Source organism: Ambystoma mexicanum, chromosome 1p (genome assembly GCF_040938575.1).
Source record: "Ambystoma mexicanum isolate Mex_15411 chromosome 1p, UKY_AmexF1_1, whole genome shotgun sequence".
Lineage (NCBI taxonomy): Eukaryota > Metazoa > Chordata > Amphibia > Caudata > Ambystomatidae > Ambystoma > Ambystoma mexicanum.
Window position 1 is genome coordinate 1,427,930,587 of NC_090921.1, and position 27,017 is coordinate 1,427,957,603.

Sequence of the window (27,017 nt, forward strand, 5' to 3'; positions counted from 1 at the left end):
ACGTAGGAGAATGGAGATCCTTCAGGAAGGCGATGTGGCGTTGGACCACGCCATCACGTGGCGCTGGACATTGCAGACAAAGGGTTCCGCCAGATGGGAAACATGGTTTGCTTCTGTCATCGTGGCTGGCTGAAGGCCACCAACTTCAGACTAAAGTTCCAGATGAGGTTCCTGGACATGCTGTTCAACAGAGACAATCTTTTCTGCAAGACTGTCAATGTCTTCAGGCCATCAAGACCGACACACAGACGGGCCATGCCCTGGGCACGTTGCAACAGCACCATGCATCCTTTCATTCCTCAGGAGGGAAGTCTGGTAGATCTTTGAAGAGCTTTGGTGGTGGATCGTCCTCTTACTGCCAACCCGCCTACAGAGGTCGGTCCAAGGCCTTCGGAGGTAGCTGCCGTCGTCAAGGCTCCCAGGGTGGTGTGCCGGCCTCCAAGCAGGACTGAACCGGCCAGGTGGTCGGGCCCCCAACCCTGCACCCCGGTGGGAGGCCGGCTGGTGAACTTCATCAGTATGTGGGAAAACATCTCCACTGATAGATGGCTGCTGGATGCTCTCACCCACGGAAACACTTTGGAGTTTCAGCAAAAGTGTCTGCGAATACCACCGGTGGCCCGGCAGGAACAGCACATCCCTCAGCTGCTGCTGAAGGTTCAGGCCATGTTAAGAAAAGGGGTGATGGAGCTAGTTCCGAAGCAACTCTGGGGCTCCGGAGTTTATTCAAGACACTTTCTAGTAAGAAAGAGGACTGGGGGCTAGAGGCCCATTCTTGATCTATGACGACTCAACAAGATCAAGTCCCAGATATTCAGGACAGTCACGTTGCAACACGTGCTCCGCCAACTTGGGCAGGGATACTTTCTGTTGTCGTTGGATCTAGAGGACGCATAAAAGATTTATGTAAACAATACTTAAATTCAAAAGAGACACTTACGATTACCATAATGACGAGGTATTCTCCTGGATGGATAAATATAGAAACTCTGGACATACCAACAAAGGAAGCCTTCTGACTTGTCAAACTCTGGTTCTGATTCTCAATCACGTCCTAGTACCTCAAAAACCCAAGCTCCAACAACCAGCAAAGTACAACAATCAACCGTTGCAGGCAGTGTCCAAGTAAGACAAGAGATACCATCGAGACAACCTTTTTTAGATCCGGACAAAAGAAGAAAAGAACCAGGATGGGCTGCAGGAAAAGAAATAGCGCAAAAACTAGAGTGCAGGTATCCAAATAGGAGAGCCTAATTATCAACATCTCAGATCGCAGACTAAATCACCTTGAGAAAAAGATTTTGCGAAAAGGTCTGTTTTGTGCCAACATTTGGAAAAAATCTCTTTGATACTAAGATAGATATCTTTAAATTAATTCACAAGATGAAATTAAAGGTATATTTTGCAGATATTGAAATCCAGGAGACACAGACTACTACCGACTACTTAGTACTCAAACCTAAGAGCAACTATGTACCTCCTTTACCGCATGGTACTATAAATATTTTTCATGAAGCCATCCTTCGGGATCTGAAGAAAGTCTCTTTGAAAGTACCTAAATTCCGTAATTTAAGTAAAAGCAACCTTTCTATCATCAGAAACTTGTATGGAGATGACACTATTACCATTCGCTCTGAGGACAAAGGCGGTGCTCTTGTTATGAACACAGATGAATATCGGTTAGAATATTTGAGACAACTGAATGACATAAACATATACAACATCTTGCCTTGTGATCCAACCAAAGAAATTACGGACAACCTAAAATCCATTTTGGAAATGGCAGAACAGAATGGCTGGATCAGTGATGAAACTAAGATATTCCTCACACAGACTTTTCCCAAGATACCACACTTTTATTTCCTTCTGAAGATCCATAAATCGTTAACACAACCTCCGGGACGACAAATAGTGGCAGCCACTCAAAGCATTCTACAGCTTCTTGGTATCCACATTGACCTAATACTCCAACCCATCATACAAAAATATCCTACCTATAGCAAAGACACAACAGACTTTTTGAATAGACTTTCCCATATTCAGCGTAATGAACATGACTTTCTTGTAACTATTGATGTGAATAGCTTGTATGCCGCAATTCCACACTCGCTAGGGCAGCAAGCGGTTTCATGGTTGCTACTACAAGTGGAGGAAGTCGGTGCATCAAATGAATGGATTATGATACTATTAGAATTCATCTTGCAAAATGTGTATTTTTAATACGAACAATCATACTACGTACAAACTAGTGGTACGGCCATGGGGGCCACCATAGCAACAGTATACGCCAACTCATTCATGTTGAAATTCGGGGAGGACCACATCATCAAACATCCAATCTGGCATTGTTACATCAAACACTGGGGGCGATACATAGACAATATATTTCTGGTCTGGAGTGACACGCAAGAAACACTAAGCGCATTTCTGGTGTACTTAAATATGATCGACCAAAGGATCCAATTCACACATGAAATTGGCCAACCATGCATTCATTTTCTGGATGTACTTGTCACCCCCAATGCACCCTCTTTTGAAACAAATGTATATCACAAACCAACTGACAGAAATAATGTTCTACATAGGATGAGTTTCCATCCACCTGCCACCATCAAAAGTCTGCTGTATAGCCAATTACTTTGCATTAAAAGGATCACCAATACTGGCTCCAAATATGAACAAGAGAAGGAAATGCTCGATAAGTTCAAGGAAAGGCGATACAAGAATGAGGAACTTTGTATAGCAGCTGACAAAGTATGTACCCAAGCGAGAACAGTTCAGTTTCTTAAAACTCCTACGAGCACCATTACGTCTGAGAATCCACTTGTTTTTGTGAGCAAATACAGTGTACAGACACAGAGAATTAAAAAAAAATCATCTTAAAACACTGGCCTTTGCTAACCTGTGATGATACATTTCAAAATCTATTTCAAGATAAACCTATATTTGCCAACCAACGGAGCAGCAATCTAAGAGACCTCCTTTTGAAGACAAAACCCAAAGGGATTACAAGACAAAAAGGAAAGAACCTTCCCATCCATGTCATGCAGCAATTGCAGCAAGGTTATTAAAGGAAACCCAGTTACACCCCCCAGGAAGGGAGAGAAAATTTAAATCAAAGATTACACGACATGCACCTCACAAGGAGTAATATACTGTATTAATGCCCATGTGGTTTATTATACTTTGGACAGACTAGCAGAAAAGCCTGCTTAAGATGGAATGACCATAAGTCTAGTGTAAGAACACATAATCATCATTCACCAGTTGCAAGACATTTCGAGCAGGCTAAACATTAAGTGTCGCAAATAAGGTTTCAAATACTGGAAGTTGTTAAATCAACCAACCCTAGAATCAGCTTTTCAAAGAAACTCAAACAGAGAGAAGCATATTGGATTGAAAAATTGGATACAGTATCGCCTTGTGGTTTAAATGAAGAACTCTACCTACAATGTTTCTTTTAAGAAAGAGGAAACCCTGGTTATATGTACATGCAATTAACATCTTAAACATGGGTACGAAACTCATAAAAGGGTTGACACAAACTTTGTTGTAATACTTTGATTTATGTGTAACAATGGGACACAGCTCGTGAGATCACGTTCTACCTCCAACCAGATATTTGCATTAGTTGAACAATATGGAAAGGATATGCATGTAGTATGGCTATACATCAACATGAGACTCTTATCAGCACTAGATCGCCCATGTAGGCGATTCCTTAGCACTGCATGGCATTTCCCTGGCAACGCCCTCTAAATACTACAGATTTACCCAACGTGTGACTGCAACTGCAGATAATGACCTACAGGCAATATCAACACTGATACATTGGTTTTGTTTTGAGAAACCGGCATATCATTGAGAGCCATTACGGTGCATGGCTTTCAATTGAGCACACTAAATAGAATAAGATGATCCTTCTCTTATGTGGTTTGTTAATGACCAGTCCACAATTTCTACAATTGAGCATTTGGTACCTTTACTTTAGCTATAACAAGAAATTTGAAATTAGTCCACAGTACGCAACATTATGGTTAATACATCACCAATGGTAAACAAGATGCGCGCCCAGCCGTCACTCGAGGCTTTGCTCTAAATTCAAAAGGATTTTTATGTATGAGCAGGTTACTTTTTATCAGTTTTGGAAATGACCAGTCCACCACTCAATATTTAAGCGTTTGGCACCTTCTCCTCACTAACAACAAGGTATTCAAGACTATTGTACTTTACGTGATATCACAGCAAAGATATTACTATTGTAACGGACAATGCTGCATGCCCTGTCGACTCCTGATGTGAGAACACAGCGTTGGACCAAAATACTGTGTCACCATAACAACCACTCAGCACTGGAGTTCGGCTTATCAAGCTGGCAGCACACACGCTGTCGAAATCAGATGAATGCTGATAGAACCGAATACGGTAAGAGTTCTCGAGCTTAAATAGATCAGCTTTTGAATTTGGCTAAAGCCTTAATAGCATTACTAATTCCCTGCTAATTCATGATTTAGCAGCTCCACACAGACCAGACCGTGCAGTGGAAGCCGACATCCAGATGCCGCGATAATCTCTGAAAGAATTCTTTATGGATTTAAATACTGTCCTACCGAGAACGGTAGACAACCTTTTTTCACTATTTGACTATTTACATACTGATATGATTAGGCATTCATAATACAACAGGGGGCATCGAATAAAGTTGTGGCTTATATGTCGTTCTGTCATTACATGTTTTACAGCAGAACATGACACGGGTACACAAATGACCATACGCACTGCGGTGAAAAGTGAAAGTTATCACTGAGCCGATAGAGAATAGTTGATATGGTTTCAAGAATCTATTGAACACACATTACAGAGGTAAAGGAAATATGAAGAGATTAATGACTGTGATATAGGATGAATAGAGCAGAACTGAGCTCGAATAACAGTTATAATGGAACACTTAAGTAATTAATCCTCATTGTTTTCTTTCCATAGAAACCACATTTTATGAAGTGGTACACACACGTGCATTATTTGTTGAGCAGAGAAGACTGCAGGTATTATGTGTATATTATTTTTCTGTCTGTGATGCATATAAACCCGAGAGATTTATGTATGATTAACATGAGTCATGAGCACATCATTTTTCGGTTGATGCAATTTACAACTTGATCTAAACAAGTATTTACATTGTTGTTTGACATTGTAGAATTCGCCCTGAAGAAGGACCGCAGGTCCGAAATGCATTGGCACTAGTGGCATTCTGCATCTTCACAAAAATGAACTATAATTAAAATACTTTGATTACCTAACAAGGAATTCTTGTTTTGGCTCAGATCTACAACAAGATGGAATGAATGAATTAACATTTTCAGTAGTATTTACTACAATATCTGGCGACCCCCAGGCCTGATGAAATCTTCATCAGACTCTTTTCTTTTCCACGTACTTCCGTGTCCCCATTACTGAAAAACATTGTAAGTTCCTGTGCTTCATCGTACAAGGGAAGCACTAACAGTTCAAGGCTCTCCCCTTCGGACTGAAGTCGGCGCCCACAGTCTTTATGAAGTGCCTGGCTCTGGTGGCTCCCATCTGCGACAGCAGGGAATTCATGTGTATCCCCTCGACGACTGGCTCATCCGGGCCAAGTCAAGGGGCATTGCCGTTGATCACATGTAGAGGACCGTCAGGCTGCGGACAGATCTGGGGTTCTAGGTGAACTATGCAAAATCCTGCTTCACTCCATCGCAGAACGCTCTGTTTTTGGAGTCCAGGCACAACATGGTATCCTGCCTGGCGGCTCCATCGGAGGAGAGGATTGCAGCCATTTTGGGATAGGTGCAACGGCTGTTAGCACTGAAGATCACCACGGTGAGGACCATCAAGTCGCTATTAGGCATGATGTCATCATGTATCTACCTGATCCGGCTCTGCAGGTTGCGGATGCAACCGCTCCAGGAATTCCTGGTCTCCTTTTGGATCAAAGGTGTCCGGAAGCTTCAAAGACATGATCATGCTTGACGAGGAGTTCCGTTGAGCAATAAGGTGGTGAGGCGTGCGCTCCAACATCACCGGGGACACAGACTTTGAGTCCCTGATACTAGGCGACTGTCACGACAGACACTTCACTGGAGGGCTGGGGAGCACACACCGGACGTCTCCACGCCAGAGGCCTGTGGCTGCCAGAGGAGAAGGTGATACACTTCAATGTCCTGGAACTATGGGCTGTGTTTTGGGCCCTCCAGTCAGTTCTTCTGTCCCTCAAGGGCAAAGTGGTGAGGGTCTTCACGGACAATACCACCACAATGTTTAACATTCAGAAGCAAGGGGGCACCAGATCCCCAGTGCTCTCCATAGAGGCGCAGGAGTTGTGGCACTGGGTCATCGTCCAGGGGATGTTTCTCATTCCTTTTCAATGGGCCGGAGTCAATAACACTGGCGCCAACTCCCTCAGCAGGGAGCTGCGCTCTTGCCACGAGTGGGAGCTTCGGCAGGATCAAGTGAACAACCTCTTCCTCGGGTGGGGCAGCCCCCAGATTGACCTGTTTGCGACGGCGATGAACACCAGGTGCCGGAGGTTCACCAGCAGGTTCCCCCAGCCGAGGAGCACGAGGGACACATTCTCCTTCCCTTGGGAAGGCCTGTTCCTGTACGCGTTCCCTCCCGTTGCCGCCGCTACTACTACGAGTAATCAGTCAACTCTGATGGTGCCGGTGGAGGATGATCCTCGTCGCGCCAGAATGGCAGAGGCAAATCTGGTACCCGGACCTTCTCAGCATGTCATCGTCGCCACCAGTCAAGCTACCAGTGGTTGTAGATCTTCTCGCAAGGGAAAGAGGCACAATCCGGCATCATGATCCAAGATCTCTGAACCTGAAGGCCTGGCTCTTGCAGCATTAGAGTTTGGTGGTAACGAGCTTCCTGCGGACTGCAGGGAGGTCCTCGCCAGGGCGTTATCGACTGTAGTATTATGGACACAAATGGAAGCGTTTTGAGACTTGGTGCCGGTCGCAGAGGATTAACCCTCTGTTGGTCACGGCCCCCCAAGTCCTTCCATACTTGTTGTCATTGGCTAATTCAGGGTTGGCGCATATCTCCTTCAAGGTGCATCTGGTGGCGGTCTCCTGCTACACCGGGTCTCCGGAACTGTCTTCTCTTTGATCGCACCGTCTGGAGAAGGGGTTCATCAAAGGACTGTTCCGCTTGTTCCCGCTGGTTGAAGGTACCTGCCTGGCGTGGGAACTCAACGTGGTGCTGACGAGGCTAATGGGTGCCCCATTCGAGCCGATTCATCAAGCCCCACTCAAGTTCCTGTCTTGGAAGACTGCTTTCTTCCTGGCCACCACCTCTGCCAGGAGAGTAGGTGAGATCAAGACCCTGCCCTGCAAGCAGCATTACTTGACTTTCCAAAAGTGGAGGGTGGTGCTGCGGATGCACCCCTCCTTCATGCCCAAGGTTCAGTCGGAATTTCATCTCAACGAGCCCTTGGTGTTACCTGTGTTTTTTCTGACGCCTTTGTCGCTGGCTGAAAGGAATTTGCACTCGCTGGATGTGGCTTGAGCACTGAAGTTTTATGTGGCATGCACAAAGAGTTTCCGGAAGACTTCTCAGCTTTTTGTGAACTTTGGTCCTGTGAACTATGGGAAGGCCTTGTCCAAGGCTTCCATCTCCAGGTGGCTGTCCGGCTGCATCACTCATTGTCACCAGTTGGCAAACCGCCCGCTACCTGGGCGTCCGAGAGCCCATTCTACCAAAGCGATCGCTGCAATGATGGCATTCCTGTCTGGTGTGCCCCTGCTGGACATCTGCAGGGCTGCTACGTGGAGGTCTACGCACACCTTCACTAAATTCTACTGCATCGACAGGGATTCCAGGCAGGAGTGCAAAGTCAGCCAAGCAGTGCTATGCAACCTGTTTGCTTGAAGGTGAGCTTGGTGAGGAGGTAAGAGTAATTGCTTCCGTTGAGCCTTGGCACCTCCCGTGGTTGTGTATGTATGTACTGCTATGTATTATTTATTCATGAGCATGCAAATCCATGCCAGACCCCATGCTGGAGAAGGAACAAGTTTCTTACCTGTAACTGTTGTCCTCCAGCATGGGTCTGGCATGGATTCACATGCCAACCCTCCCTCCCCTCCCTCCTGCCCACCTGCGCCTCTTCTTGGTCATACTGCCACTTTACGTGCTACCAATTCTGAAGATGGCTGCCAGAGGAGGGGCTTAGGGAGAGGGCAGTCATTGGCTGGGGGCAGTTTGACCCAGAGCTCAGTGATTGGTTTATAGGAGAAATATTCAGATGAGGCTTTCTTTTCCCCACAGGACCACGTATATTTACCTGGTGTATCACCATTAATTTTCCCATTCAGCATGACTAGATCACAAGTCTTCGCAAATTGCATCTGTTTCATTCCTTAACTATTACTCTTTTCCTCTATTACTCTTTGCCTGCTGAATTACACTCTAGCTTTTACTTGTTTCATTTAATCTACTGAACCTTGAGCTGAGATTGCCACCCAATACTATTAAATCTGCACAATGTTTACTCTTCCAGTCTATCAAGACCCCTAATAAAAGCTCCCATCTGTATAGATACCACCCAGAGGGTAATACACATTTAATAGTAATAACTTTTCCAAAGTACAATTATGAGTTATCGTAAGTTCTACCACCAATACATTTTTCTTATTCTTTAGTGTATTTTGTTTTGTTTGAAATATGTTCTTCACCACCATCATTAGGCCTCCAAAAGGATGTCCATTAGGACGTTTGGAGGCTGGAATGTGAAATAGTTTGTACCCATCCAAATAGAACTCCTTTAACATACAGCTTTCTTGTATTATAAGCATGTCTTCATCTAACAAATATGGGAGGCATCTATTTGTGCTGCATAAATGTGTATACCCTCGGGTGTTCCACATGATAATATTACACCTCATGGTCTATTTGGCTTACGCTGCAAACACCCAGATAACCAGTTCCACTCTTGACGTTTCCCATCAGGTTTGCCCTCACATTTCTCTCTTGTCCCCAGTCTGCACTGCCTACTTGTTTTCTTTTTTATGGTTTATTAAAACCTTTCAAAAAAATAACACAACTTTACATAAACATCCTGTATATCAAGTAACACCAATTTCATCTTTCATTTTAGATCCATACCAATCAAGTTAATTGATATAATTCTTACTAATCATTTTGGATATTCAATATTTCTTCCATAAATTTCATCGCTTCTAAAATGAGACTACAATTGTTCACCAATTAACAATAGCTCCCACTACTCCTGTGCTGATAAGGTACTTGCATTTTTAACAAAATGATTCAAATATCGAGTTCTTATTTCAGATCAGGGCACACAAGCCACCATTAGATGGTATGATAACTCAATGAAGACCCCGAGTCCAAAAAATCTACAAGTTGGAATTGCGGGCAACATCGGTTTCCGAGCGCACTGTACTTCTCTTGTTGGCAAGATGTTGAGATGTAGACTCATTAACATGTCTCGATAGAAGGGTGATGAAGTGAGGTAATCCAGCAGTTGATTCACCCCCCTTTGCTTCAAAGGATAAATCCAATGACAGATTGTAATTGGATCTTATTACCTGCATGTCTATCCAATCTTGCTATTTTATTTTGACTTTGGCAGAGTTCATTATCAGGACCGCTACAGATACATTAAAAAAATCCAACCAGCCTCTACATCTTTTGCCATTTTTCCAACAACCAATCCGGGGTCGTTCTATCTGGTTTCTCAAGATCTCAAAAGGAGGAAAGTAGTCCGACATAATACACTTTCTGAATAGAGAGATGGATTTCCACTAGACGTTGATTCCATAGATTGAAGCTCCAGCTCGTACCGAATCATAGCGACTGGCAAGCTTTTGGGTAGCCTCAAGACTCTCCTCCAGAACCAACCTTCAAAAATTCCCCATGATTCCCAGGGCAGGTTTGTCATAGCTTTGGCCCCATAAGTTAAAACCAGGACCACCTTTTGATTATAAAAAAAACTACAACCGGAGAAGTTGTGAACTTTCCATAGCATTTGTGGAGGGCCAAGCCTTGGGCAGCTAATCCTTTGATTTTTGCTCTAAGACCTAAATACCAGGGTCTTTCACTTACACTTTGGTTAACCAGGATTCCTAAATAAATGCATGTATCCACTACTGGCATTTTCGCTCCTCCCAAATACCAGGCAAATTGTTTTTTTTTTTTAAAGTCCCTTTTTAGGCTGATGTTAAAATCATAATACTGGATTTTTTGGTCTTCACTGAAGAGGGATGGGCAAATTCACCCCCTCCTCCTATAAGATACATGACATGGAAGAAGACCGGGAGGTACAGTGATCACCCATACTATTTCAGAATGATTCCCAATGCTCCAATGATCGATCAGTATGCCGAGAGGTATCCACTCAGCCAGCCCTACGGACTAGGAATGGTGCAAACCTTACCCAGAGTGGACGAAGAGCCTCAGACTGCAACTAAAGAGGCCTTAATTGACCGTATCAATTAAAGCGCCAAGAAGCCATGTGCTGATGTCATTAGAGACACCATTACATAGCAGCGTTAGACAGGAAGCACACGTGCCATTCACACATCAGGACATAAGCACACACCCAAATACATGAAGAACACATGCGTACAGTTTTATCATTTAGAGGATAGATGCATACTGGCATCGCCTTTAGTATTTTGTCATTTGCTTAATGCAGCATCGCAGAAACCGCAAGAAGCAAGAGATCCTGAACAAAGCTTGCAGATGCTTGTATGCAATTAACCTTATGGAACTGCAGGAGCACCTATGAGACCTGACAGAACCATGTGTGACTAACATGTGGAGAATATAGACTAACACAAACATGTAGGAGACACATTATGTCCTAGGAAAATGACAGCAGGCCACACGCCTCTCAGTAAGCGCTCAGGTGAGCCGAACTTGTGAGACAGGGCCTGCTGCAAAGACCACCAGTTACGAGTGACATTCCATTCCCTGAATGACAGTAAGCCCAGCTGCAATAAATGCAAATAATTCCTCATAATCCAGAGTAATTCAGAGCTGCAAAAAGCTCCAAATCATGGTCTCCGAACACATCACCCAGCCGACTCAGATGATGAATCAAAACCAGAAGCTGGGAAAGAGAGTCTGTCTCACGCCGCCATACAGAAGCTTGCAACAAAGATGTTACAATCTGAGACAAGTGTTGCACAAGATGAACGAGCACTCTCATAGACTATGGTGGTACACACAAGTTACGATGCAGACATAGTCATTCTTATTACCTTGAGAAGGTACACCAAGAGCTGAGAATCATTTTGGGTCCCAGGCCTGGGATGTCCGCTCTAGCCAACCACAGTTCAGTATCCTAGGAGTGGGTAGCAACAGGCAAGAACCAATGGTAAGACCCTCACACGGCAACATTGTTTAGAGATAGTAATTTGCGGAAGGACCAGGCCAGCCACCTGACATGCGAGGGCCAGTAGAGTAACTCATATAAGGGAATGTATATGTTATTAGGCTCCTGACGGCCAATCCCAGATGGCAATATGTTTTTTGGAGTATGACCCAGGTTATAATGTCACTATGAGGCAATCAGCATACAAAACTGGCCTGCAAGCCAGGAGACGTTGAGATGTCTTTGGATTTTCTTCAATCCTTGTACTGATTCCTGTTGGGTTTGGCTGTAATAAACCGCAGTTTGAACTTGCTGTCTGTCTGGGTCTACTTTCCTTTTTTTGGGGGGAAGGTGTTGGGGATTCCGATATTCCGCAAACTCCTAGTAGCCCTTGAACCTACCTGGGAGTTTGTCCCCAACAAGTTGGTAGCAGAGGATGGTTGACTGCACCAGCCCAGTGCCAAGTCGACTACTTCGCCGCCGAATGTGAGAGACTACAGGACCCTCGCATATTTCGAGAGAGACTGGGAAAACGCGTGCCTGTTTTAAAGGTTGTCAGGAGCCGGTTGTAAATTATCTTGGCTGAGATCGGCAAGTTGTTCGGGCAGAACAGGGTGGGGAGGTGACCACATTGATGGGGAGCCGGCAGCCGAGCAGCGTCGGCACAGCACGCAACATAAGTATTGATCCAGAAGGACAGCAATTTTGGGTGTGAGGCGGGGTATTGAGTAGTCTGGAGTATTGGTTAGTATTGTTGAAGTATTGATTAGTAGTTTGATAGCATTGTTTAGCACTGTTGTAGTGAGTAGGGCCAGGAGCGGAGGTAGAAGTCCTTTCTCTATGTTTAGGGCACATTCGGTCTTCGAGGTAAAAGGTTCGGGTGAATAACCTAGACTATTGACTTAAAGGCTTGGATGACAAATGTTTTGTAACTAAGGTATTCCTGTATGTTGGGCATTTTAGCTCGCGTCATAGATGATGGTATTCCCGTGAAGTTTAGCAAGGGAGCTAGCCGAGATTGCAGAAGGTGAATTGACTGGTTGTCTCCTGAAGAGAGTGAGGCAACGCAACGGGTACAGTTCGATCACAAGAGAATATTGGTATGCTCTGGCTGGTTAGCAGGAAGACAGCTGTGGGGGTTTTGTGTGGGTTTGGGAGTAACAGGCTATTATTGTGTTCATGCAATATTCTATTTACCTATTTTTGTTGATGACTTAGTGACGTCACCCTTAGGTTTGCACATAGGACATAGAGTTTTGAGACGGTGAGGAGCTAGTATCAAGAACTTGGGATTGGCAGACGAGGTGAACCAGTGGCAGTGCGCGGAAGGTGCATGTGCAGGATTGTGGTTGTGTGCCTGAGGAGGCAGTGATTGTGGAGGAGGGGCGGTGCCCTGACCATGCCTGGTAGGGTGTAGAGCAAGAAGAGCTTGTAGAAATTGGAATGTATTATCATTGCATTGTGACTTTTTATACCAGAACAGCGGATTATCGAACACCTCGACTTGAGGACAGGTAAGAGGTATTGAAATATATCAAGATAACAGTGGTGGGGGGTTACTCCCCTTCAGCATTTGTGTAAACAACGTTCACCTTATAAGGAGAAAATCTGTAAATATAGCATAGAATGGTCCAGAAGTACAGAAGATAAATCAACTAAACCATGCCCACCTTGTGGAAGTTTCTGCAAAGACGTGCAGCAATTGCTATTGACACACATACAGGGTGCTTACAAGGGGAAGAAATTTACCAAACACATGGCCATATTCGAGTTGTGGCGCATGTTTCAGGAGGGTGAGAGGGAAACCGCGAGGTGTCAGTGGATGCTAAGTGTTCAGGAGATTAAGGATGAAGGGACCCATCCCTCTGCACCTCCCTCTGCCCCTCCAAGTGTAGTATCTGATGACATAGACGATGAACAGGGAATGTACCCAATGAGGGAACTAAGGGCAGCAGAGGGGTATTGAAATCTGACATATAAGCCACGACCATACACTAAAGCGGATAAGCCGAAGGGCATAAGACAGCCCGCTAGTGGTGCAGGGTCGAGCAGTGAGGCACAGCAGCACGCAAAGGAGTTTTAAGGCATAAGCACAAATGAATGGATAGCACTGCAGGTACTGTTAAAGCTTCAAGGGAAGACAAATGGGGAGGCAGAAGGGGCAACCGAGGCAATAGAAAGCCTGAAAAGGGACTGCGACGTGACAGACTGAGCAGAATTAATGGAAGAGGAGGACAGCATGGAGAAGGACAGGGAAGTGGGGTTAGAGAGGAGAAACCAGAGCGAGAAGAGAGGGAATGAAGAAGAGAAGGAACACTTCGCAAGAGAATGGGAAGAAAGAATCAAAATAGGTTCTGAAAGAAAGGAAGAGTGTGGAAAGGGAGATGAGGGAGAAAAGGCAGAGGGAACTGGAGAAGGCAGAAAGGCAGAGAGAAATAGCAGAGCAAGACAATTGCAAGTTAGCAGAGCGGTAACAGGAAGTTGCAGTTAGACAGATTGGCAAGAGAACGAGCATGCAGGGAGGAAGATGAACGAGCAATAAAAGTGGTGAAGACAGAGGTAGCATTGGACTGGGAAAGGAATAAACGCTAGAAGGACAGATGCGCAGAGTCAGCACAAAATCATGAGGCAGGGGCGCGGCAGGCAGAGTCGAGCAGGCTTAGTGGCATGGGCCGGAGGCAGCAAATATGATTTAGTAGACATCGATCTTAGCATGAAACCTAACACATGCTTGACATCGAGGAGACTACATTTTGCAAATGATTTCTGTAGCAACATGGATACAGGATCCGATAATTACGACTAACACAGTGGTGTCACGCCCCCGTCAGTACCACCCTCAGCCTCTACTTCTGACACACAACAAACACCCACACAGGTTAGGTCCCGCATACCCCTGCAGGTCTGCCGGTGAGAGGTTGGCAATGATCGGCGGCCAAAACATCTGCATCCACCACGTTCTCTGTACCTGCGCTGGCGAGCGCCATGGAGGCTTGCCACAGGTTTCCTGCAGCGCCGACATCATGGGATTTCCATGGATGTACCACACAGCGCCTCACGTGACCACTGAGACGCAACAAGGAACTACTTCATATTTTGGTCACATGTCCCGGAGTGCAGTCACGTGACCCGATCATGTGGTTTCTGTTGCATTCAAAAGCAACGCGCAGACTGCAATTCAGCGCTTCACAGCTGATCTTGTTCATCACTGTTCGGCGAACTACGGATTGTTCGTTTCTTGTTATATCGACCACAGACTGTTTTTGGATTCTGCTTCTGGATCTCCCCTTAGTACTGCTGCTTGGATCTTGTACTTCTCCGGACTCGACCACAGCCTTTTTCCCCTGGACTGCCTTTTGGATTGCCCTTCTGCTTTATCAAGTCATTTCACCTTTTTGACCTAAGACTGTTCCTCGGATTTGTTTCTGGATTCCCCTGCCTTGTTGGCTCATAGTTGTAAGTATCCTGCATCAAGTGGTGACGATATCCACCTGAGTGCCCTCTATCATCACCCTCTGCCGGCTGCCTCAGACCCCATTTCCTTACACCTCATTTTGGGTTTGCTGCTATCTATACTGGGTAAGCTTCATTGTAGGTACATTATCTACTCTGGTTGAGATTGTGTTCATTGTTTAACGTAGGTGTTTGCCTTGCAGTGGTCAGGGGGGCATCATTCCGGCGTTCCTGTTTCCGGCCAACGGCATTCATCACCTGTGGCCTCAAGGATCGCACGGGCAGTATTATTATTGCCTGCTCGTGTGGTACTTGGTGACGGAGGTATCATCGTCTACACGACCATCAAGTCCTGACAGACTGTGAAGCCCCTTTTTGGTCATCCAGACGATGGAACCCACTGCCGGGGACCCCGTGACCGCTCTAATGCAAGCTGTTGCGTCCCTTAGAACAGAAATGACGGCTGATACAACTGCAATTCACCATCGCTTAGATTCCATACAAAATGCCCGCAACCCCTTACCGGCTGATGCTGAATTCGGTGAACCTACACCTCCAACCCCGGTCCTTCCGCACCTCCTACACCACCGACACCTGTGGTATTACCTACCCCATTCCCTCTAGCAGCTCCTGAGAAATACCAGGGCGACTCCAGGAAATATCATACCTTTATCAACCAGTGTAAGCTTCATTTTATTTGTCGACCAAAAGTATTCCATGACTCTACTACCAAGGCCGCATTTCTACTCTCTCACCTGACAGGAACTGCCGCTACCTGGGCTAACCCCTTCCTTGAGAGCGATCACCCTGTTCTTTATGATTTTGACCTTCTGGTGAATGAGATGGCTAAAGTTTTGATACCAGGTATAAAGCCCAGTCTCGGGATTTGGAGTTATTGGATCTTGCGCAAGGAAGACAGACCCTAATATAATACATCACGCGGTTTAACCAGTTGTCAGCAGAGACTTCATGGCCTGAAAATAAGAAAGCCGTGGTGTTCTACAGGGGTCTGTGCAATACTATGAAGGACGCCCTTTCAGTAGTCCCTTCACTCCCAGCTACCTACTCTAATCTGGTAGATCTAGCACTCCAGGTAGACGCTCGGAGGTCAGAACGTCGTGTAGAGACAGGCTTCTCAGCCAATCCATCTCCACCCTCCCTAAATAGCGCAGGTAAACCCATGCAAATAGGAGGATTACGAAGCCCCATCACCCAAACTGAAAGGGAACGCCGGAGAACTGATAATGCATGCTTCTACTGTGGTCTCAACGAACATTATGTCAAAGAGTGCCCACGACGCCCAAAGAATAAGAACTCGGGTTTTCAGAAAGCTCGTCCTTGAGTACGGGGGACAAGGCGAGCTTGATTCACAACCCCGGGAAGGTTCCTACCTTCGGCCCTGTGAGACCAATTGTCGTCCAGGCAGTACTCCATCTGGCTAGGGATTACTCACACTCAGTCCATATTGCTATCGATTCGGGTGCCACTGGTTGTTTCATCGATATCTCTTTGGCCAGATCCATGAATCTCCCATTGATAACCAAAACACATCCAGAGCCAGTCCAAACTGTTGACGGGTCCTCCCTCGTCTCCGGTCCAATCAAACAACAGACCGCTCAGATGGACGTGATCATCCAGGGTAACCATAAGGAACTGTTGTCTTTCGATCTTATCTCGACTCCACAGTTCGGAATAATCCTGGGCCTTCCCTGGTTAAAAAGGCATAACCCTCTCATAGACTGGGGTACTGGACAGGTCTCTTTCGCATCTGAGGTGTGTCAGCACTTTTGTTTACTGGAGGAAGAAGGCGTTACCAACCCTGCAAGGGCACTTGAGGGGGGGGGGGGGGGGGCCGCATTCGGTTTCTATAGGGGAGGGTGGTCCTTCCGAGACAACACATACGGTGGGAGCTATTATGTCTGGAGTGCCCTCAGAGTACCAGGATTTCCAGGTGGTATTTGATAAAGCATCTGCCGAGGTCTTGCCCCCTCACAGACCATACGATTGCCCCATCGATCTGGTTGAAGGGGCATCGATTCCCAAGGGCCGTATCTATTCTTTGTCGCCATCAGAAGAGACGGCTCTGAAGGAATATGTACACCACGCTCTGCATCTGGGTCATATTAGGCCTTCCACCTCACCCGCGGCTAGCCCCATATTTTTCGTTCCCAAGAAGGAAGGGGATCTTCGTCCCTGTGTGGACTACAGGCGGTTAAATGCAGTCACCATAAAGAACCGCTACCCCATCCCGCTCATCTCGACTTTGTTAGACAAACTGACCAAGGCTTCAATATATACCAAGTTGGACCTCCGGGGGGCACATAACCTAATTCGTATGCGCTCTGGTGATGAATGGAAAACGGCTTTCTGCTCTTGCCAGGGATTGTACGAATATACGGTGATGCCTTTTGGCTTATGCAATGCCCCAGCTACCTTCCAGCGTTTCATAAACAATATATTCAGCGACATCTTGGACACCTATGTCGTGGTATATCTTGACGATATATTGGTGTTCTCTCATACACTTACTGAACACATCCTTCACATCAGAGAAGTACTTACACGACTCGGGAAGAACTCTCTATATGCTAAACCCGAGAAGTGTATGTTTCACACAAAGGAGGTTGAATTCCTTGGGTTTTACATCTCACCTAGGGGGCTGAAAATGAACCGATCCAAAGTCCAAGCCATTACTGACTGGCCGGTCCCTGTCACGTTGAAGCAATTACAATCCTTTTTAGGTTTTGCAAACTTTTACTGGCGATTCATCGCTAATTTCTCCTCCATTGTGGCTCCCTTAACCACCTTGACCAGTCCTTGGGTACCTTTTGAATGGATTACAGAACAACAAATGGCTTTTGACACCCTTAAAACCTTGTTTACCACCGCCCCGGTCCTACAACATCCGGATCCGGAGCTCCCTTTTGTTGTAGAAGCTGATGCATCCTTGTTTGCACTAGGTGCTGTCCTGTCCCAGCCATGCCCGTCCACTGGTGCTCTACACCCGGTGGCTTACCATTCCAGGAAATTCACGGCAGCCGAAACACATTATATGGTCACTGAAAAGGAGCTCCTAGCCATTAGAGACGCTTTCCAAGTCTGGAGACACCACCTCCTGGGGGCAAAACACCAGACTGTCGTTTTCACAGACCACAAGAACCTGTAGGATCTGGCATCACTAAAGTGCGTAAATAGCCGACAGGTCCATTGGCACCTTTTCTTTGCTGCTTATGATTTCCTTGTCAAACACAGACCTGGGGTGGTTCATGGTAAAGCTAATGCCTTGTCCCGTTCGCCTGGGGGGGTTCCTCTTCCATCTTACCCTGATACGCTCCTGAGTAAAGGGCACGTTGTATGTGCATGCACTCCACCACCATCTATGTTAACGACTATACGCCAATGGGTAGTACACCACCCCCAAGCCATGACCGATTGGGATCCAGTTTTTCAGGATGGGTTACCTTTTGTTCAAGGGAAACTGTTTTTGCCCACCACTGACACCCGCAACCAAGCCCTGGATTGGTTCCACAATGCCCTTATCAATGGCCATCCGGGACAGCGATGCACTCTGGAGTTTTGAAACGCTGGTGCTGGTGGCCATCGATGCGGCGAGACGTGGAAACGTACGTGAACACATGCTCAATATGCGCACAATGCAAAACACGGAGAGGTCGCCCTCTGGGATTGCTACAGCCGTTACCCATTCCCCCGAAACCTTGGCATACGGTCTCGATGGACTTAATCACGGATTTACCTTGCATACAAGGTTATGATACTATATGGGTTGTTGTCAACTCATATACAAAAATGGCCCGCTTCGTACCTTGTAAAGGCATCCCTTCTGCTCCCTCTTTGGCTCGGATGTTCTTTAAGTCCGTATTTTGTCTGTTCAGTTTACCTTATGTCATTGTGTCAGACCATGGTTCACAGTTCACGTCTCGTTTTTGGGTGGCCCTTACCAAACTATTGGGCATTGATGCACACTTCTCCTCTGATTACCATCCAGAGAGTGACAGCCAAACTGAGAGGGTGAATCGGGCATTGGAACAATACTTAAGCTGTTTGACTCTGCAATTCCAATACACCTGGCTTAACTCACTCCATCTTGCGGAGTTTGCATATAACAATGCCTTACATTCATCTACAGGTTCCTCCCCATTTTACTCACTTTATGGCCAGCACCCACGTACCCTGCCCTTTCCTGATTTTGCCCTTACCGGTAACCCTGCTGCTAATGATTGTGCCCGGGATCTTGCATCCGTCCATGCCCAGACCCTCATCCATCTTGAGGAAGCCCAGGCTTCAATGAGGACTGCCGCTAACAGAAAGAGGACGGATACCCCCACTTATAAGCCGAGTGACCGGGTTTGGCTCTCTACTCGCCACTTACGTATACCAGGGTGCTGCAAATTGTTACCTCGGTTTGTTGGCCCGTATCTGGTCTCCAAGGCCCTGAATCCGGTAGCCTATCGCCTCAGTGTTCCAGTCTCATGGAGGTTGCACCCTGTATTCCATACTTCGCTACTGAAGCCTTGTCCTGGCCCTACTCGCATTATGTCCACTCCTGGCCCTGTCTCAGTGGTTTCCCAAGATGAGTATGAGGTTAGCGCCATTCTGGGTTCCCGTGTTTTTAGAGGCCATCTACACTACTAAGTGGACTGGTTGGGTTATGGGCCTGAAGAGCGATCCTGGGTTCCCTCTTCCGATGTTCATGCTCCTTTATTGGTGGCTAGGTTCCATAGGGAATACCCTTCTAGCCCACGTGGTCGTGGGCTTCTGAGGGGGGGCTCTGTCAGGCCCCCGTCAGTACCGCTCTCAGCCTCTGCTTTTGACACACAACAAACACCCACACAGGTTAGGTCCCGCATACCCTGCAGGTCTGCCGGCGAGAGGTTGGCAATGATCGGCGGCCAAAACATCTGCATCCACCACGTTCTCCGTACCTGCGCTGGCGAGCGCCATGCCACAGGTTTCCTGCAGTGCCGACATCATGGGATTTCCTCGGATGCACCACAGAGCGCCTCACGTGACCACTGAGACGTTGAGCGTCCGTCGCGCAACAAGCAACTACTTTATACTTCGGTCACGTGTCCCGGAGCACGGTCACGTGACCTGATCATGTGGTTGCTGTTGCATTCAAAAGCAACGCGTGGACTGCAATTCAGCGCTTCACAGCTGATCTTGTCATTTCGCCTTTTTGACCTCAGACTGTTCCTCGGATTTGTTTCTGGATTCCCCTGCCTTGTTGGCTCATAGTTCTAAATATCCTGCATTAGGTGGTGACGACATCCAGCCGAGTGCCCTCTATCATCAACCTCTGCTGGCTGCCTCAGACCCCATTTCCTTACACCTCATTTTGGGTTTCCTGCTATCTATACTGGGTAAGCTTCATTGTAGGTACATTATTTACTCTGGTTGAGATTGTGTTCATTGTTTAACATAAGTGTTTGCCTTGCAGTGGTCAGGGGGCATCATTCCGGCGTTCCTGGTTCTGGCCAACGGCATTCATCACCTGTGGCCTCAAGGATCGCACAGGCAGTATTATTATTGTCTGCTCGTGTGGTACTTGGGGACGGAGGTATCATCGTCTACACGACCATCAAGTCCTGACAAGTGGAGATGAGAGAGGGGAGCAGCACTGGTCACAGTCCATGAGGACAGACAAGTGGGCGTCATTGGGAATTTAGGGCCGACAGACAAGAAGGAGGGGCTGATGCAGAAGAGCAAGCACAGCAGATGAACGACATTTGCCCCACACCCAACATATATGTTAACAGGCTAAGGGATCTCCCAGGGCATAGGTGGGAGGAGACAGCGATAGCTTGTTTGAGAGGACAATTGTCTAGAGTTTATGACGAAAACAAATGAGTACCCACATTTGAACCAACAGATATATGCACAGACATGAGGACGAGAGAGGGCCTCAACAAATTAGACTATACCGAAGGACACCAGGATAGAGGGCAGCATATTCACAGATGCCTTTATTAGAAAGGGGAGGAACAAGACCTCAGTATGTGCCTTGGAAGCACACAGTCAAAGAAAATGTGAAGTGTAAACTACCATCATTGAGCGCCGGAGCAGATAAATGGATTTATGAGATGGAGAAACTGACAGCCGGTCACAGATTAACAGTGGGTGACATGAAGGGACTATTAGTATCGCTACTAAGAGAAACAGTTGATGATGTATGGAAGAGGGCGGGGTTCACAGGGGTAATGACACAGAGCGCTGCGCACAATGGGACACCATTTGCAAACTGCAGGGCAGCATTATGGCAAGCATTACGAACACAATACCCAGACATGTCTGTCTTCCCTCATTTTGTGTGACGTAATCGCTCCAATGTCGAAGACCCTGAACAGTACATTTAGGAAATTCCAGAACTTTGGCGCTTTGAAACTCGAGAGCCTTGGGACAAAACAATAGCAGTATTCTATTGTATTATAGTGAAAGGACTACCAGAGCCAGTACAAAAGTGTTTGAAGAAATTGATGGGGATGGAAGTGAAGGGATGGCCAGAAATACAGCTCACAATAGTGCACCATTGTAGATTGTGGCAGGAGAAGGTCAAGCAAAAGGCGGAAGAGAGGAAGGCAGATTTGGCCAAACTAGTGCAGCGGAAGCTATCAAAATATGTGATAAAAGGGACGGTTATAACCAGCCACACCCCACAGGCACAGCAGCAGTATCAACAACCATTTGCACCGCCCATGGGAGGAGGGTACATGGGGCGGGGCAGCCCACAGCAGGGATTCTGAGGAAGGGGAGGTTTACAAACGGGGTGTGGCTTCGGGCGACAGACGCATCACAACCAGGTGGTTTCCAGGAGGATTGAGGGGATAGGAACAACAAATGCAGCAAAACACAGGAGAATGTTCGGGGGGTTCCAGGACAATGGAGGGAGCCACCACAGTGCTGGACTTGCAGACAGCTAGGACATATTTCTGTCAATTTAGAGGGACGCAACAGAATTGGGGAGGGCAGGGCCAGCAGCACTATCAAGGGGGTCAAGAAGATTATTATGCACAGGTCCAACAGTAACAAGGCCAAAGGCAAAGCACATATCCACATATGCACAAGCACAACCACACACACCTGCACTGTCACATGTGTTAGGCAAAGTTTGAATGCAGTACCCTTTGGGAACACTACAAACAACTATGACTACAGGTATAGGAAAACCAACCTTTGGTATAAGCTTGTACAACACAGTTTTGGTAGTGTGTTGAGCAGCCAGGCTTATCTCAAGAGGGGAAATATGAGATGTAGTGGAGTTACATAAAGATTCACAGTTACAGGTATTCAAGTAAACTCTTCCACTCAAGTAAACTCGTTCACTGCATGAACAATTAATAATTTATCAGTCATTTATAAAGCCTTCTTCAGAAGGGAGCAATAGAATAGTAACACACAAATATACTTCAATACTGTACACTCTGGGTTTCTGAATCAGACGAGACCCTTTTGGGATGGCCCACAGACACAACCTACACCCAGAGGTGACTTCAGTAACAAGGGTGCTGTGGACATTAATATCTTACTGTTGGCACTCAGAATACTCTTAAAATGTTGGCAAAAGGCAAAGGTTATTAGAACACAAGGAATTAAAAATATTCATAAGCAGGGCAAATACTTTGAGTTCACTAGAAGAGTCATTCAATTCAATAGGCTAAACCAAAGGCAATGGGCAAAAGTCTTGGATAGGATAAAGCACTTCTGGTAAGTAATGGAAAAGTCTTTGCACAAGTTCATAGGAGTCTTTGAAGAAAAGAAGAATCAATTGTAGAGCCACAAGCTGATTAGGCTTCTGAGTTGCAGAAGTTACAAACACTTCCACAGTAAGAGGTAAGTTCTCTTAGACTTGTTTTACAGTACCTTGGTAAAGAATAAAAGATGCATCTGAAGACTTCTGTTCCTGGGCATCTCTGCAGATCTCACTGTTCCTGGGCCTCAGTCGTGGGGATAAGAGGGAGGACGTCGGGGGACTCCTGCACTGCACTCTCATGGTCAAAGTTGTCAACTGGCAAACTTTACTTTCAGTGGCTGTTCCGCGTTTCAGCTCCTTGCGGTACAGCAAATAGCAATAAGGACAGTTCCTGGCTGTCAAGGTGGACTTTCCTCACACCTGAGGTCCCACACTCATCTGAGGGTGGTCAAGCTTGGTCAGTCCTGCTTCATGGGATTCCGGAGGATCTTCCAAAAGCTTTAGACCAGCTTACAAGCAATGCACACAATCTGGTGTGCCTCTCCCTGGCTCTACAGTTTCCTGCAGCAACTCTGAGGAAATTCAACCAGCTCTGAGATGGGTGTCCAGGTGGCTTACTTGGAAGTTGATTGGTCCCACCAACTCAAAGGGAGAAGTCGTCTTTACAGGGCTTCTGTGTCAATGCGAACTTGGCAAGTAGTCACTGCAGCAGGGCTTCACCGGGCAAACCAAACAGTCCAGGAGTTACAACAGGCGTCCTCTTCAAGCTCTTCTTCGGTTCCTTCGTCCAGTGGTCGACTCTGCCTTCCAAGCCAAAAGACTCGCCTTTTATTCAGTTCTCTCCCATTCACTCCAGCCTAGCTGTCACTCACCCAGCAGGGTGGCTGTCCTTGCCGGACAGTCAGCCAGCCAATCACCACAGAGTGCATTTGGGTCACCTAGGAGACTAAGGGGCCGATTCATGGAACAAAAGTGCCCCGAAAATCTTGGCGCAAGCGTGAAAAAGCAAGCGCACGCGTGCGATTCATGGAAGGGCCTGCGTGTGTTCACTGCGGGATGTGCGCCAAATCCGAGCGTGGCACGCACGGGTGCACCCTTCACAGCAACATCCCGAATGCCGTGCGCGACATGCAGAGGGAAAGCGCACAAAGTCAGCGCACACACCAAAAAGGGGGAGGGACACAGGGCGTAACACGCAGAATGGGGAACAACTCGTGAAAAAGAAGGCGTAACTGGGGAAGTACTGCAGGGGAATAAACAGAACGCCCACACGCACGCGAACAACACGTATTCATGGAATCGAATACGAGAAACATGCGCATGCTAAAAGACGCGCACAGGCATCAACACGTCCACCACACGAAGGCAGGTGGAAGCGTCCCTGCGCGCAGTATAAAAGTGCGCGCAAACAACAAACACGTATATGCAGCTACAATGAATGCCCCATTTGTCGCAGCACTGATCGTGGGACACCGCAGGAGGAGGAGAATAGCCAGGCCCCGTTTTTCTTCCCCGGACCAGCCTTTTTGGTATGCCTGACGACCAGGTCTATGGCAGGTATAGGTTTCCACCTTGTATCATCCTAGACCTCGTCAGGGAGTGGGAAGATGACCTTACATCCCCCACCCTGCACTCCCAAGCATTGAGCCCCTTTTTGGCCACTGGGTCATTTCAGCGAAAAACTGGCATAGTGGGGGGGGGGGGGGTCTCACAGGCCACGCAGTCACGCTGCCTACAACAGGTGTTGGCAATCATGACTGCGCGCCCCTCAGTCCGCAGGCACATATACATGCCCAGAACACCCACAGAAGGTAGGCCGTGGTCCAGGACTTTTACAGGGTGGCACACTTCCCCAAAGTGCTCGGTGCCATAGATTGCACCCATGTGGCCCTACGTCCACCTAGGGCCACTGAGCACATCTATCGAAACTGCAAGCACTGACATTCCATCAACGTGCAGGTTGTATGCGATGCCAAGGCAATCATCACCTCTGTCTATGCAGCTAACCTGGCTCTACTCATGACAGTTTCATATACAGAATGTCTGCCCTGAGCCGGGCCCTGGAAGCTGGGAAGCATGGCGACACATGGCTCCTAGGTGAGTACAAATGCCTGTGCACATGCATGCCACACACAGACAAAGACACAAACCCAAATAATCACAACCACTATCACCTCCCCAGGGGACAGTGCCTACCCTCTGAGCAACCACATGATGACGCCAATCCGAAACCCCACCACACCAACCCAGGTAAGATACAACGCTGTCCATATTGCAACCAGGGGCATAGTGGTGCGCACATTCGGAGTGCTCAAGTCACGCTTCCGCTCCCTTGACCGCTCTGGCGGCCAGCTACTATATGCACCCCCAGTAGTGTGCAGGATCATTGTGGCAGCATGTGTCCTGCACAATGTTGCAACATGGCAGGGTGTACCGGTGGACATGGTGGTGCCCCCACATCGCCAACCACAGGCACAGGCGCTGCCCATGGGAGGGGAAAGCGCACGTGGTGAGGCAGCCCCGACCCAGCTTGTGGCCACATTTTTCACCTAAACTCCCACCCCTGCAGAGTGCACAAAGGCTTGGCACATACCAGGTGACAATCGATGATGACAAAGAGACAGTCAACTGTCACAACCTTACCACCCTGAGGTAAATTGTGGGATATGTTCCTAACGGCACTCTCCCCCTGTTTTATCTCCTTCCCATACCCCGCTCCTTGTACTATGCAGGGTGACCTCCTATTCCTGAATACTAGAGATTCAGTCACATAAGAAGAAGAAATGGGACCGCACACAAAATCGGTGCGTGTCCCTAGCCCTGAAGAAAGTGATGACAATCACCTTTATACCACTGAAACTGGTCGGCTTTTTTTGCGACCTGAGTAGACAAATACGGATCAGGGAGATCCCTACATCAGGCCGCATTCTGATCCCAGTATCAAAAAGGGATCATGATCTTAATAAACCTAGGAACGGAGTTCATACCAAAAACAGACCTCCAAATCCAAAGAAATAGGAGTTACCTTTGACTATCAGTTGTCTTTGACTATCTTTGGTCCAGGTCTAATACCCCAAACACACAGGTTTTTCACTTTTTAAATTTTTTTGTGAAGTGAATTCACGAGCTCTGCCTCTCGATTTATATAATCTCCTCCTCCATCGAGAGACAGTAGACCAGTATCCCTATTTTAATTGGTTGCACTCCAAAAAACACAAAAAATGAATGTTTATTTGGAAAACAACACAAAAAACAAACCAGAATGTGTGGAACCCTGAAGGCAAAATACAGACGGAGTAGTGCCGGCACAGATGTATGGTGCCAATGGGAGGTGTACACGACAATTGTTCTGGGCAATTGGGGTGAAGGCGGTGGGATACAAGATGTTAACAGCACCCCTGCACCTGCAATGCTGTATGTGACCCCGGTGATAAAGTGACGGGTCACGCAACACTTAGGCACCCCAAAACTGCAGTAAAACCGTGCACGCAACCCCCAGTAGCCCATGTGTGTGGAAATAACCTCCTGCTGTACACGCTGGCACCCAGGGACACGAAAAACACGTATGTGTGGGACACACAGGCTACTATGACCTTGAAAACAGGTACGCGATACACCGGGCCACCTGCAGTGGGACAAATAGCATGCGCGACTCACCGTCAGAGTAGCGTGATAAGGAAAAACACGTGTAGCTAATACCCCCGCCAAAAGAAGAGATACGTCCTTGATCTGCTGTGAAGTTGTGATGGTGTGTGAAACAACACGAAGTAGCAACACACACGTCGGTCTCCACGAAAGGCATGTACAGCAAACTGCTGGACCCGCTCACCTTTAACCCGTGCTGAGGGAAACGCCCGTGCGCATCACTTCACATACGTGCTAAGGGCCTTTCCTCGAATTACACGAAGTGACACCTAGACGTGCATTTTTTGCACTTGTACAACCAACATGCCAGAAGGCCATTTTCCTGCCCCCCAGAGCCCCGAGCACGCTCCCACCTTCCATCTGCTGCTGCCTGCCTGCTGGCCAAGTGCCCGGATATTTGGTGCCTGCACGTCAGCCATCTGCAGGGGTCCAGTTGCTGTGACCACCCCTGCTGGAACAGAAGACTCCCGACTGGTATTCCATCGCTCCACAGCCCAGCCCCAGGACCCAGTTGCCCACCCACACCTGCCTCGGGGGTTGTCATGTCTGACACAATACCATCTGGCACCAGTGGAAACCCCCCAGCAGAGAGGCAGAGGGCTGCCAGCTTCAGTGCCAAGGAAGTTGGCATCCTGGTGGAGAAAGTCCTAGGGCATTATGATGCCCTCTTTGGAAGTTCATGCGCCGACAATGAAGGACGGAAGAGGATCTGGAAGGAGATCGTGGCTGCCATCAACGTGGAGGGGGTGGCAGCCCGTGACATGCAACACGTCCGGAAGCGCTGGGAGGACTTCAGGTCCAGGACCCTCAGCAAGGCCCGGCGCCTCTTGAAGG